General features: G+C 55.1%; 1 protein-coding gene across 5 annotated transcripts in view; it reads right to left on the bottom strand.

Annotated features, from left to right (window-relative positions):
• HIVEP3 (HIVEP zinc finger 3) overlaps positions 1-13,820 on the bottom strand; it is a 482,443-nt gene that overhangs the window by 119,052 nt on the left and 349,571 nt on the right. For 2 of the 5 annotated variants that reach the window (XM_070610047.1, XM_070610049.1), the window contains exon 1: positions 5,912-6,049. The exons of the other annotated variants lie outside the window; for them this stretch is intronic. The gene's annotated coding sequence lies outside the window, so the exon portion shown is untranslated. Of the gene's footprint in view, positions 1-5,911; positions 6,050-13,820 lie in introns of those variants that run through there. 5 annotated transcript variants of the gene reach the window in all.

Here is a 13,820-nt window from a genome sequence, read left to right as displayed (position 1 = left end):
CAGCAGAGCCCAGGCTGGAAAAAGCTGGTGAAATCCCCACACACGGCAGCCCACCCCATCACCGTGGCCACTCAGCACTTGTGCATCAGAGGCCCGCAGGCTTCTCAGAGCAGGAGGAAAGCCAGGGGACCCTGCAGACTGGCCTCAGTGAGGACACTGAGGTCCAGAGAGGGGAGGGACCTGGCAAATCACACACAATGCCTAGTGGCAGGTCCAGGACAGAAGCCAGGACTCCGGACTCCACACTCTAGTCCTGACTCCTCTTGGGCTGGAACCACTTCCCCCTGCCCACCTTTCACCAAGGGACATGTGTTTATTTCCTTGAGCTCCAATCTGGCTGTCTGCCCACCTCTGCCCATTCCTGGGTACCTGATGAGCTTCGGCAGCTATGGCTGGAGGTGACTCTAAACGTAGCAATGCACAGGACAGTAGAGGCATGAGCCAGACAGAAAGAAAATGGGGGTCACACTTGTTGAGAGCCAGGTGCTCTCTATCATCATCTCACCTAACGCTCAGAGTGCCCTGCAACGAAGGTGTCATAACCACATTGTGTGACCGAGGAAAAGGAAACACAGAGAAGTTAAAAAAATGCAGCAAATCACACAGCAAGTACGTGGCAGAGCCAGCAGCAGAGTGGGGTTCCTCCTGGTTCCAAAGGCCTTGTTCTCTGCCACACCATTATAGTAGAGACCCTAAAACACAGACGGCACTCCAGAGACACGTGGGTCTTTAAAACAACAAAATATTCCAGTGAAGTAGCCAGGATAATCCCATTCTAGAGATAAGGAAACTGAGATCTGGAGAGGAAATGCAACTTGTCCACGGCCACGTGGCTGCTGAGTGGTTGGGTCGGCTAGACTCTGAGCTTCTTGAGGATGGAGGCATTTTCCCAGTGCTTAGCCAAAGCTGATCCCAGGAAAGGCTCAACTCAATCCATGGGTGATGAGTAAATGAATGAATGAATGACACAGTGGGTTAGTAGTGCAACCTGCAACTCCCACTAGCCAGGTGTTTCCCCTCCAAATGCCCCACATGGCAGCCTCAGGAATGGGAGACCAGGTCTGAACTCAGCACTGACCCCCAACCTTATGTCCCTCTCTCCGCGCCCACAGATATGCTAGAAGCGCGCGGAAAGTGATGCTGGCCCTGGCCCCCATTCAGCGCTCAGCTCTCCACTAGAGCCGGAGCTATGCAAGGAAGAGGTATGGGAAGATGGCAGAGCTGGTAATTCTTTGGCCCAAAGACGAGTTTACGACATGGAGTGTATCCTCTTCTCAAAAGTCTGGTGTTGGGAGCAAATTGGTGCATTTTTATTGAACCCTTTATTAGCAACCAATTCACAAGTCCTGCAGTTATTTTTCCTATCATTCATTTTTCATAATAATAACTGAAATTTTATTTTACTGTTCACCTACTATGTGCCAGGCACAGATATCACATAAGATAGCTGACACATAGATGGTCTCCTGTAATCTGTACAGCCATGCTATAGATAGGTGTGTGCATTCCCATATTACAGACAAGGGAGCTGAAGCTTAGGAGAGGTAAAGGAAGTAAAGGAACTTGGCCAAGGTACATTCTAGAAAGCAGGAGATGCAAACTCAGGTCTGTGGGGCTGCATAGCTCTTGCTCCTACCATGTGGCTGATGTGGGCTCCAGACAAGGGGGTTAGAGCCACAGCTCAGGATGCACGGACACTCGAGGCAGATGGAGGTCCTACTAGGCTTCCTGGGCATCCAGAGGGCCAGGCTTCTCATCCTCAGGCTGAACTTCTAGCACCACGGCACTTCTCCACGTGCCCAGACGCCCTCCCTGGAGGTTCTGAATCAGACAGTTGGGGTGGAACCTGGAACTCTTCTGTAAAAGCTCTCAGATGACAGCAACAGACTTCCTTGGTTAAAAAACCCCTGTTCTCAATTCTCAGAAGGTCATTTTCTCACCTCTATACCCTCTTCTAGAAGGTTCCAAAATGTTTCTTGAGAAATTCATTTCTTGATTTATAAAGAATACCAGGCCTCAGAACCCAAGACCTTACAATTCTAGGATTCTCAAGAAAGCAACAGTAATTCTGATCATCCCCAACTGGGATGTGAAGGTCTATCTTTATCAACCATTGCAATTGTTCCCAAACAGTGTGATGTTTATGAAAAGGACTTGGGTTTGATTTGAGTTCTAGCCCTTTACTAGCTGTGCAACCTTAGGCAAATCAATTCAACAAAATCGCTATTCAAAGCCTACTACATACCCACAAGCCCTGGGCTGGGAAGACTAAAGACACAGAAGTGGACCAAAAAAGTCACGGTCTCTCTTAGTTCTGAGTTCGTCATCTGTAAAGTGCGAACCAGCAGCTGCTAAGCGCCTATGACAACGTGCCAGCCCCTGACATGCACGTTCTCACTTCACACCCCCAGGGCCTTAGGAGGTAGGTGCTTCTGCGTCCTGCTTTGCAGCTGAGGAAGCAGGGAATTCAGAGGGGGAAGCAGCTTAGGTGAGCCTGCAGCGGTGTGTGGCAGGGGCTGAGCTCTCTCCACCTCCACCATCCCCCTCCCCCCGCCCTCCCCCACTTGGCAGATGAGCCCACAGAGTGAACGGGATAATAGGAGAGAGTGCTCCGCGGCCGACCAGGAACCGCACAGATGTATGACATCATGGTTATTAATAATGGAAGCAGCACGACTAATTCACGGTCCCTCCAGATGGACCACCTGAATTGTGGTGAACCTCCTGCAAACAGAGCATCAAATTCTAGTATGGCAGAGCTGGGAGGGGCCTTCAGAGTCCAACTCTTTCCTCATTTATAGGGGCGGTGGGTGGACAAGATGGGAGGGCACCCTCCGAGATAGCAGAGGCAGCCCCGCCTCCCCAAAGCCCAGGATGCACCAAGTTTGGCTTTAGTGATTGAACCACGAAGATAAAGTCCCAGATCAGACACCAGCAGTTGCCCCTCCAGAGGGTGCTGGTAAGGGAATCAGCAGTGAACTGCCCGTGTGGCCTCTCCGTGGGCCGCAGCCCAGCTCCTTCACACTGCAGGGCCTTTCCTGCTCTTCTTCTGCTTGGATACCTTTCTCCCAAATCTTTGCATGGCCATCGCTTTTTCATTACTCAGGTCTCGGAGTAAATGTCGGCTCCTCAGAGAGGATGCCCCAGGCCCCACCCTTTGCTTCCCCAATTCCTCCCTAACATTCACACGGCCTTGTCTGAGTTTCTGCACAGCGCCTATCACTATTTAGCAATATCTTGTCCATTACTATTCCTTTCTCTCTTCCCACTGGAATGCAAGCTCCATGCACAGAGGATTAAAGAATTTTAGTGCTGTAATCCCTAGAAAGGTGCCCGGGACCCAGCAGGCACTCAGCGAACATGCGCCATGAATCCCCCTGGAGGTTGGCCCGGGGTCACCGCCATCCCAGCAGCCAGCAGTCACTCACTCATTCACCCATTCAACGATGCTTATTGAACCTCTCCTCTGTGCCAGGCGTTCTGCTAGGAGCTGGGGATTCCAATCAAACGAACGAGACGAAGTCCTTGCTCGAACAGAGCTGTTGATTAAAACACCACAGTGGAAGCAGAGCTGGCTTCAGTCACATAAGGAGTGATCAAACAATAGCTGAACAAAAAAGGTGGGGGGATAGGTATGGCAGAAAATGGAGAAACGGGAGAACACCAAGGAAAAGCGAACCTCACACTGGCCCTGCAAGGACTCCCCACGCGCTCAATACTCATCTGGGGAGCTGGTGCCAGGCACCTCCACCAGCTCTGGGGACATGGGGACATGGGAACATTGCCACGAGTGCCTCCTGGCTGCAGCCTGGAGCACAACAGGATGCATGCGTGTGTGAGAGAATGTGCACAGTAGACACGTGCGTGCACAGAAGCAAGTGAGCGAGTGTGTGTGTGCCTACGTAGGAGCGTGTGTATGAATGAGTGTACAGGATTGCATGTGTGAGCATGTGTGAGAGCGCAGGGAGAGAGAGATTTGTGTGTACAAGTGGATGTGTGTGTAGAGTGCTCACGTGTGTGTCTGTGATGACTCTGGCACCATTTCTCTTCACTGCAGGTTCCACAGCTGGTTGAACTTTATGTGCTAAAGTCCCCCAAACAAACGATACATAGTAGGGACCCGATCATCATTTAACGCATTCAACAGTAAATCATTTAAATCCTTATGTTTGTCAAACATAAGGATTTGCAAACATGCAAACACGTTTGCAGCATGTCCACAAAAAGCAGCAAGACTGGTTCCAGAAGAGAACTTAATTTATGGATGAACGGAATGGGGTCTGGGTTCTGGTCCTTGTTTTACCACTAACTACTAGTTAATTTTGGGTCACTGTTTAGCTGTGTGATCTCAGATGAGCCACTCAACTTCTCTGGGCTTCTGCTTACTCTCCATTCAAGAAGGCAATTAGAACTTAGCTCTCAAAGTTCAGTGGCAACTCTACCATATCCCGTCATCTCTACTGGTAGTCCCAGAAGCACCGTTTCCTCGTAGAGCAAGTATGTGTAACTTGAAAAGGGCTACAGTCTCAACAAGGGAAATGCTGGATTTGACAAAGTTAAACTGGTTCTTGTATTGCAGTCCTTCTCAGAGCCTTTAATTTGCCAGAATGGATTGTGATTGGCCAGAAGGGTGATAGAGAACTTGAAGAATTTGCCAGACTTGCTAGAACAGAGAAAACTTAACTCGTGGCACAGCTTTCAGAACTAAGGTTCCAGAGACCATACTTTGGGGAATCTGCTAGCAGGCACACAGGACACTTATTAATGCCCCTTTCTTGAGGATAAGTGAACAGAAATGGCGTTTGGTCTCCCTAAATCACAGAGCAGAGCCATGGCAAATACCAGCCCAGAATCACCCAAACCACAGTAACTGGCACGTGCACAGGGCTTTATAGTTACGATATGTCTTCATTTATATGGTCTCAACTCTCCCTGACAACATTTTTCAGATGATCAAATGCAGCCTGAAAGAGATTAAATAATCTGCCCAGTCACTAAGTGATGGATCCCTCCCTTGGCTTTATCAGTTTCCCTATGTCCTTGGTCCAACCATCGATAGATACATTCTATATTTTATAGATAAGCAATTGTAGCCACTGTGCAGAGCCCTCTGCAAGATGCTGAGGCTGGCACCACCTGCACCTGTTCCTCAGCCACCACGGCTCCTGGCCGGCCCCCAGACACACCACATCAGCGGAGGAGAGATGAGGGGAGGGGGCTAGAAAAATGCTCATGGAGCAGGAGCGGCTCTGTGAGGCCGGGAGTAGTCCCCTGCTAGTCCCCACACCCTCCCCCCACCGCAGGTACAGATCCCCTAGGCTGTGCCTCCCGTGCTAGGTGCCATTCTGCAGGGAGGGCGGGAAGAGCCAGAGTAAAAGCTAGTTTCACTCACTCCCAATAAGCCCGAGGAGTCCAAGGCTGGTCGGCTGTGACAGTCTGAAACTGCCACCGCCTCCAGGGGGAAGCGCCGCCCGGGCTGCCAAAGCCATTCAGTAGGTCCCACCCGTGTGCTGCGTCCCCGCGTGTAGGAGAGCGCAAGGCCCGAGAGGCGTGGCCGGGGAGGGTCTGCTCCGGGCACAGAGGGCTGTGCACGCCGACGGCGAGGGGGGCTGCGCCAGGCGCGAGGGTGCGAGAGAAGTGTGAACGCGGGAACGCTGGTGTCACCCAGGGCGGTGACAGAAGTAGTGTCTGGGAAACGCAGGCGGAGAGCGCGTGCACCAGGCAACCCCAGGCTACAGAGGAGTCCCGAGAGTTGGCACCGACGCGCTCCCGCACACGCGCCGGCGCCCAGCCCTCTCCCGCCGGCCCCGCCGCGGCCGACCCCGGCGCGGGGCTGCTGGCCTCCTGGCGGGGCCGGGCTGGCGGCGGCGAGGCCGCGGCGGGGGCGCGGCGCGGGGCGCCCCCTGCTTACCTGGGCGGCTGCGGCTCCGCGGCTCCGGGCTGGCTGCGCCGGCTGGACGGGGCTGTGGGCTGCGCGCCCGGCCTCCGCGCCGCTCGGCAGCGCCCGCTGCTCGGCTCCGCCCGGCTCGGCTCCGCCCGGCGGTGCCCCGGGCGCTCGCTGGCGGCCCACGCGGCGCGGGGTGGGCGCGGGGCGGGCTGGCGGGCGGGCGCCGGCGGCGGGCGCGGCTCCGGGCCGCCCCGCGGCCGCTTGGAAGCTCCTTATTTGGGCAGTGATGTCAGGGGAAGTCGCAGGGGCTGGACCACCCACTTCTTTCCATTCACTCCCCAGAGTTTCCTGTCGCCGCGCCCGGGGGACCCCGGCGGCCGCCCGGGGAGCCTCTCCGGCCCGCTCGGCCTCGGCGTGCGCGCCTCGCGGCCAGCGGCCCTGGGCTCCCCGCGGGCCGGGATCCCGGGGTCCGGCGGGCGGCCACCGAGGGTCTGCGTCTGGGGAATCCCCGGCTCCGGGCAGCCGCGGGCAGGGTCTGCGCGGCGGCCGCCTCGGTGACAGGCCGTGTCACTCCGGGCGCCGCCCCTCCCTCCGCGCCCGCCCCGGCTCCCGCGCTGTCATTTCCTCCCGGGCCCTCCGGGGAGGGCAGTCAGGGAAGCCCCGGTCGCCGCCGCCGCCGCCGGGGCCCTGCCGCTCAGCGCCCTGACTCGGCCGCACCCGGCCCGGCGGGCGTCCATCGACGTCCCCACAGTGCGCGCTCCCCGCCTGGCTCCTCGGTGCCAGCCCCACTCCGGGAAGCCTGCGCCTCCTCGGGCGGGAATCCGCCTTCAGGAGCGCCGGGCGGGGCGGGCCTGGCCGGCCTCCCTGGGCTCCAGCCTCGTGGGGGGTTGGGGAGCAGGGGCACCCCGGGGCTTCCCGATGGCCTAACTTTACCAGAAGCTGCTGGTCCCGGGACTTGGGACCTGAGTCACACGGGTTGGGTTCACGCTTTGGTCAATCGCCAGCGCACTTGGGCCAGCCCCCAGCGGCCTGCTTCCCGAGGGAGCAGAATGGCCAAACCCTGTAGACCTCACCAGGATCTATATTTTATAGATGCGCACATGAGGCTCAGACTCGGTGGCAGGTGACTTGAGCAAAGTCAACTCTGCAGAACCAGGGCTGCCTGTAGGTTTGGCTGACTCCAGACTGGCGTCCCTGGCCCGGAACAGCCTCAGGAGCTTATGGAGCCTGAGGCCAAGGTCTGGACTAGAGGGAGGCAAGCTAAGCGCCAAGCGTCCCAGTGGAAGGAGGCACTCCCTCTGCGGGTCATGAAAGTTCCAGATCCCACAAGGTGACTGACCACTGCACTGACCAGGCTTTCCCAGAAGGCTTCTTGGAGGCCCCAGGCTTTCTCTGGCTCCAAAGTGATGGCCTCAAATTCAAGGCCCTGCCTGCTGTAAGGAGAGAGGTCCCTCTGACCAGAAGCCATCTGGGCTCAGGGGGCAGGTCTAGTGGCCTGGGCACTTCTGTGCCTTCTCCACACAACAGCTTCCAGCAGAGCCTCCACCCTCCAAAGCCAGGTCAGAGCAAACAAACCCCTCCCAGACCATCGACTTTGATGGAGGGACCCCGACTTCCAAAGCGGCACCCCACTCCTAGGTGTCTAAGGGGAGGAAACCATAGCTCCCAGATTGTCAGGGAGCGAAGAGAGGTGTGACTGCAGCGGGACACAGCCCTGCATACTCACATACACACTTGCACACCTGCTGGCCAGTTGCCAAGCCTCCCAGCTGTTTTGTTGATCACCAGCACCCCAGACTCCCCCATCTTCCATCAGCTCCCAGAGCCCAGTCCGGGCGCTAATTGGGTCATCCCCCTTCTGACAAAGCCCCAAAGGGAAGGAGCACACTTTGTGATCTGGTGCCCTCTGTACGCTTTGCCCAGCCTTCCCCCACCCCCCAAACCTGCACCAGCTTTCAAGCCTTGGGGTCTTTGCACAGACTCTCCCTCTATCTAAAATGCCCTCTCTACTCCTCCTGCTGTCCTTACACCCTGAGTCAAGCCAGACCTTGATACAGGGCCTTCCCTTGATTAGGGCAACTGGGACAGAGTGCCACCTGGGACGGATCCCTGCCCCTCATTCTATTCCTGCCCTGCCCCCACTGCCCTGCTTATTACTGTTCCTGCTTTGAGCAGCTCCAGGTGGGAGAAAGTGGGTGTCTTGTTATAATTCATATGCCCTGAGGGGTGACCTTTGTCATTTGCACAAAGGCTCAGATGACAGCCTTGCTCTTGCCCCAGGATGAGCATCCTCGCCCGGCTCTGAGGGGTGGCCCTGCCCCAATGGAACCTCCCAATAGCTTTAGTCAGCGGCACTGCTCAATGGTTCCTGCCTCTGGAGATGTACCCATCACCCCAAACTGTAGTCACCCGGAGGAGACCTCCCCCTTCTCCAGAGGTGGGAGCTGCGAGGAACTTTCCACCCTGGTTCTTCTCTCCTGCCCCGGAACTGATAACTTTACAAACATTTGTTAAGTTAATGAACGGTTGGGGGGCAGGGGGCAGGGTGCAAATTGAAAGACAAACTAATCATCGGAGGGGCAAAATGATCCAATTCAGAGCTGTGGCTGAGGTGCCAGCGGCCCTGGCTAGCGGTGGGGACGGAACGTGGGGCTCTCAGCGAGACCCGATGGATGCTCAGGACCCTGCACCAAGCTGCCATCCCTGGAATGGCTGCCCTGCTGAGGCTCTTTCTTTGGACTGCTCCTTTGTTCCTACTTTCTGTGGCTTGGGATTTGTCTGCCCCCTCCTTTCTCTCGGCAAACTCCTGTACAGCCCCTTCCAGGCAGCCGGGGACATCCCCATCCCAATCCCCAAACACACACAGTTCTGAACTGGCCATAGCAAGGTGGAAGGGAGGGATGAAGGAAAGCACAACGTATCGAGCACCTTCGTGTACCAGACACAATCACACTGGATTCCCCCGAACCCCCCAACCATCCTTCTCTCTACCCCTCAGGCCACACAGGCCCCATCCAGCTGTGGCCATCCTTCAGGTCAGAGTGTCAGCCTGGACGCCTTCCCCAGCTCCTCCCACAACCAAAGCTACCTGTCCCCACCTTGAGACTTAGCCCCTGCCCTAATTCTGGTGCCGATTCTCAATGAAGGCCAGAAGATCTTCAGAACTCCAGCCTCAGAGCTCAGGGACACACAGCAGGGACAGGCAACCCTGCGTCAAGGCTAGCAGGCTGAGCCTAACTCTGCTCCATGAGCCACCACCCCTATCCTGGGGCCCCGGGCACCTTACCCACCCTGTAGCTGGATGGGCCCCAGGTTAGAAGGCAGGTGGTGCCAGGTGCCAGTTCCTTTCCACCAGCCCATCCCCTGCATATAATTGGGCCAGGTCTTGAGAAATTCCCTGAGCGTGGCCCTGGGGGCCTGCCCACATTCCTTCATTCCTCGAACATGAATCAGGCCCCCTCCCCATTCTGGGACCATGCAACACACAAAGCTGTGTTCTAGGAGCTCCCTCTAAGGATGGAGACGCAGGTAAACAGATCACCCCAATGCAACTTGCTAAACACTGCACTGCTGTTTGCCAAGCCGGGCGCGGGGCAGGGGGCACACAAGGTGGGAGAAGATTCATTCTACTTGTGGGGCTACCATGCAGGGAGATTGTGGTCCAGGTGTCCCAGGCTAGACTACTGAACGCTCGTTTCCATGGAAATGCTACACACACATGCACACACACACATGCACGCACACACACTGGGCTTGCTTCTGCTCTAAAGCCAACATCACGCCGTAGAGACTTCACAGCCTAAAAGAGATGGGAGCAGAGGGCAGGGTTGGCATTTGATCTGTCATCTAGGAGGCTGTCTCTCTGTGAAATTTTGTTTCCAGCTCCTAACAACCAAATTACAGATACAGTTTTGGAACACACGGTCGTTTCTAAGGAGCCGGCGACTGCCATAGCGTTCTTGGGAGAGCTTTCAAGGTGGGGCTGAGCAACCCGTGCTGGAGGCCCTTCAGGTTATCTATGTTTGGGCCTTGTACTTACTTACCAGCCATCCCCCTGTCTATCCCCCTCCCCCATGGCTATTATTTCCTGGCCTCAGATGCTTTGTATCATTTTCCTGTGTGTGTGTGTGTGTGTGTGTGTGTGGTGGGTGCTCCCTCGATAGATCTGTGGTACACCTGAAACTTCAGTCCTCACTTCTCACAGAGATGGCCATCTCTCTCCTGGGACACAGACCTGGGGACTCTTACAGTTCATGGAAATCGCCTCCTGGGATTCCGGGGGGCCTCAACCCCACCCTCCCTCCCCAGCCTGAGGGCTGTGTTTCGGCTTCCTGACTCCATCGGGCACTCCCTCCTTCCTTAACCTGATGCTATGGGTGACAGCATGGGCCTTGGAGCCACACGGATCTGGGTTCAGATCTCAGCCCCACCCTTACTGTGTGACCCTGGATGTGTTACATGATGTCGCTGGTCTTGACTTCCTCATCACAAAGGGCTGCTATGCAGATCTGACAAGACTGCAGTGGAGTCCTTGACAGAGGGCCCAGCCCTGGTAGGTGCTCAGTAAATGGTAGCAATTGTTCCCAGGTTGTGACCCAGAACCCTGCTCCTCTCATACTGTCTATCTTCATAATGGGGGCACTCATCACCCCAAGCTTGAAGCCAGAATCTCTTCTCTGTCCCTGCGGCCCCAGTCCAGGCCACCATCGCCTCCCACTTACAACAGCCTTCTCTCTGGTCCGCCTGCCCACTGCCCCTGCAATCCATTCTCCACACAGGGGGAACTCTCTAAGACAAATTCAGGTGGGTCCCTGCCCAGCTCAACCACCCTGTCTCTTAGTGCCTTTTATGGCTGAGCCTCAGTTTACCAGTCTAAACCTCCATCTCTCTACACCATCCCCATGTGCCCTGTGCTCCCACCATACAGAATACCTCAGTGTTCCTGAACCTGCCAAGGGCGTTTTGCACATGCAGTTCCCTGTACTGTTCCCCTCACTCACAGCTGCTGGGCTGGTTCCCATTCAGCCTTTCAGGTGAGCTCAGAGGCCACTTCCCTTGTGAAGGTCTCCTTGGTCCCCCAGGTGGCATTAGCTGTTTCCTTCTCTGTGACACTCCAGCACTTGGTACAGACCGTCCTGGCCTGTGCCCACTATGTGTTGTCATCTTCTTCATGTATTGTGTATCTTTCGATTCTGCAGCTCTGTGCGCAACCACGTCTTATTCAGTGCCAGCTATTCAGAGCATGCTAAGGACAAGGACAGACTTCTGCCCCTCTGGCCACCCTGTCTAGTAAACAGCTACAAGAGGCCAGTGGGCCTCAAGCCCACTGGCTAGTTCTCCCTAAAATAACACAAGCATCCTCTTTTCCCACACTTCAGCCTGAGGCTTCGGCTCAGCGTGAGCCCTGCGTCTGTCTCATTCTGGCTTTTCACCAGTGTGTCTGGGGACTCCTGCAGGGCCCAGTCGGGCCGCAGGTTGGGAGGGCGGGGCCTCTGGTTCCAGGAAATCAGAAGATTAGTCAAACTACACACTCCCCTGGCAGCTGTGAGAACAGGTTTTCCCCAAGCCAGGGGACCAACTTGCAAGATCATCAATAACAACAAGTATTTACTCTGCTCTCAGCTCTGCCCTCCCCCATGGGAGGTGCAGCGGTGGGGCATCAATTTTCAAGGCTTGGGGTAAGACAGTCTGGGTGCGTTTCCTGGCTGTGACACTTCCTAGCTGCTTAACTGCCTGAGCCTCAGTTTTCACAGCTGTAAAATGGGGAGGATAACACCGCTCCAGGAAAGATCGCAAAGATTAAAGAGAGTCGAGGAAGTTAAAGGAGAAAATACACTTTAAGAATCAAGAACGGAAGCTGGTATGTAGCAGAAGCTCAATAAAGGAAGCCCCCACCTCCGCTCAAGTTCTCTGGGTGATACTCGGATGCATAAGACTTAATCTTAATAGCTCACGAAGGGAGGGGAGGAGGGGATGAGAATTCAGTCATACCCATAAACATTAAGACAAGGTGAACAGTAACAGGGATGCCAAGAAAAAGAGCTTCGGGAGCAGTAAGAGCGAGAGAGAAATTCTGCATGGCTTTAAAATCTTCTCCCCTGTGTGACTTTTATCAAGAGTGATTGCCACCGCCCATGTGGCCAGCCCAGGGCAAGGGGCTGAGGCTGGGCAGAGGCCGGTCATGAAGGAGTCCCAAGGCGAGACCAATGAGGCTCAATGGAGCCTGGGCATCTGACTGTCTAGCTGCGGAGAAACATGCACGCTTGGAAAATAGCTGATAACAGTGAGTGAAAACAACACACTATGCAGAAGATTCGGGAAGGAGAGATGAATATGGGAAGGGGTGGGGCCTGGTGAGAGGGCCACTTTTTGGAGCCTCCATGTAACAACAACAAAGAAATCTAGAAATGCTCACTCCATCCTGCTCAGGCCTGGCCCCACGGCGGCCTTTCTGACCTCCCAGGGCAGGAGGTGAGCACCCCAATCCTCCATGCCTTGGCCTTGGAGCCCTCCCCAAGGAGGGCCTGGCCTGGGCAGGATCACTCACTAGTTCCCTAACATGGTATGAATTTTCATATCCAAGCCTTTGCTCATGCTCTTCCTTCTACATGAATGCCCTTCCTTCTTCTCCTGTCCTCCCACCCACCCTTCCCTTCCGCTCCCCTATTAACTCTCCCTGACTATTGAGTGAACTCAACCTATAAGGCCTCCTCCAAATGTCCTGTTTTTCCTATTTTTTCCTGACCAACCCCCATCCTCAGTAGAATTAAAAGCCCTCTTCTTAACGTTCCTGTAGCTTGCTTTGCGTCCATCATCAGAGCATTCATCACATTTATAGCAAAGTATTTGTGGCTGAGGCCCCCACTAGGCTAGGAGAGCCCTGAGGGTCTGTGCCTGGCACCCAGTAGGTGCTCAACAAACTGAGCACCTGGAAGGCTTTCTCCCTTGCTTGCCATGGCTGTGAAATGCGGCAGCAGCTGTCATTCCCCCGGGAGAGTAGACGAAGCCCCCTTTATCCCTCAGGAGCCCCGGGCACTTCACACCGTCAGCCATGCTCCCTCCAGCCTAAAACCAGCCCCTGACGGCTGCCCCCACCAGCCTTCCCGCTCAACCCGCCCCCAACTCCACCCTGAGTCTGACTGATGAGAATCCCTGCACCTGGGGTACCTAGTGGGTACCACTTAGGACCGGCTGGGTCAGAGGAGCTTGGAGTAGTGCCAACGTCCCCAAGAGTGGCAGGCTGGAAGAGTTGGGGACCTGGGGAGGCAAAGGCAAGCACATGGATTTGCTGGCCGTGTCTGAGCTCAGAGTGAAGGATCAACGGCAGTTCGGGGGTGATGGTTAATTTTACATGTCAGATTGACTGGGCCATGGGGTGTCCAGATATCTGGCCAAACATGACTCCAGGTGTGTCTGCGAGGGTGTTTCTGGGTGATATGAACATCAGATCAGTAGACTGAGCAAAGTAGATTGCCCTCCCTAATGTGGTGGGTCTCACCTAATCTATTGTAGACCTGAAGAGAACAGAAAGGCTGAGCACGGGGTAACTCCTCAGCCTGACTGATTGAGCTGGGATGTTAGTTTTTCCAGCCTTTGGACTGGTACTGAAACATCAGCTTTTTTTGAGTCTCACACCTGCTGGCTTTCCAACTGGAACTGACACTGGCGTCTCTCTTGGGTCTCCAGCTCACCATCTGCAGATCTTAGGACTTCACGGCCTCCATAATCATGTGAGCCAATTCCTTATAATAAGTCTTTCACTCTTTCCCTCTCTTTCTTGCACACGCATGCACATGTGTGCACATGAGATACATACATACATATATATATATATATATATATATATATATATATTATATCTATATATCCCACTGGTTCTGTTTCTCTCGAGGACTAATACAGAAGGCTAAGGTGTGAATTTGAATTTCAGGAG

Source organism: Equus przewalskii, chromosome 2 (genome assembly GCF_037783145.1).
Source record: "Equus przewalskii isolate Varuska chromosome 2, EquPr2, whole genome shotgun sequence".
In the NCBI taxonomy this organism is placed as follows: Eukaryota; Metazoa; Chordata; class Mammalia; order Perissodactyla; family Equidae; genus Equus; species Equus przewalskii.
This window is presented reverse-complemented; position numbering and strand designations above follow the sequence as displayed.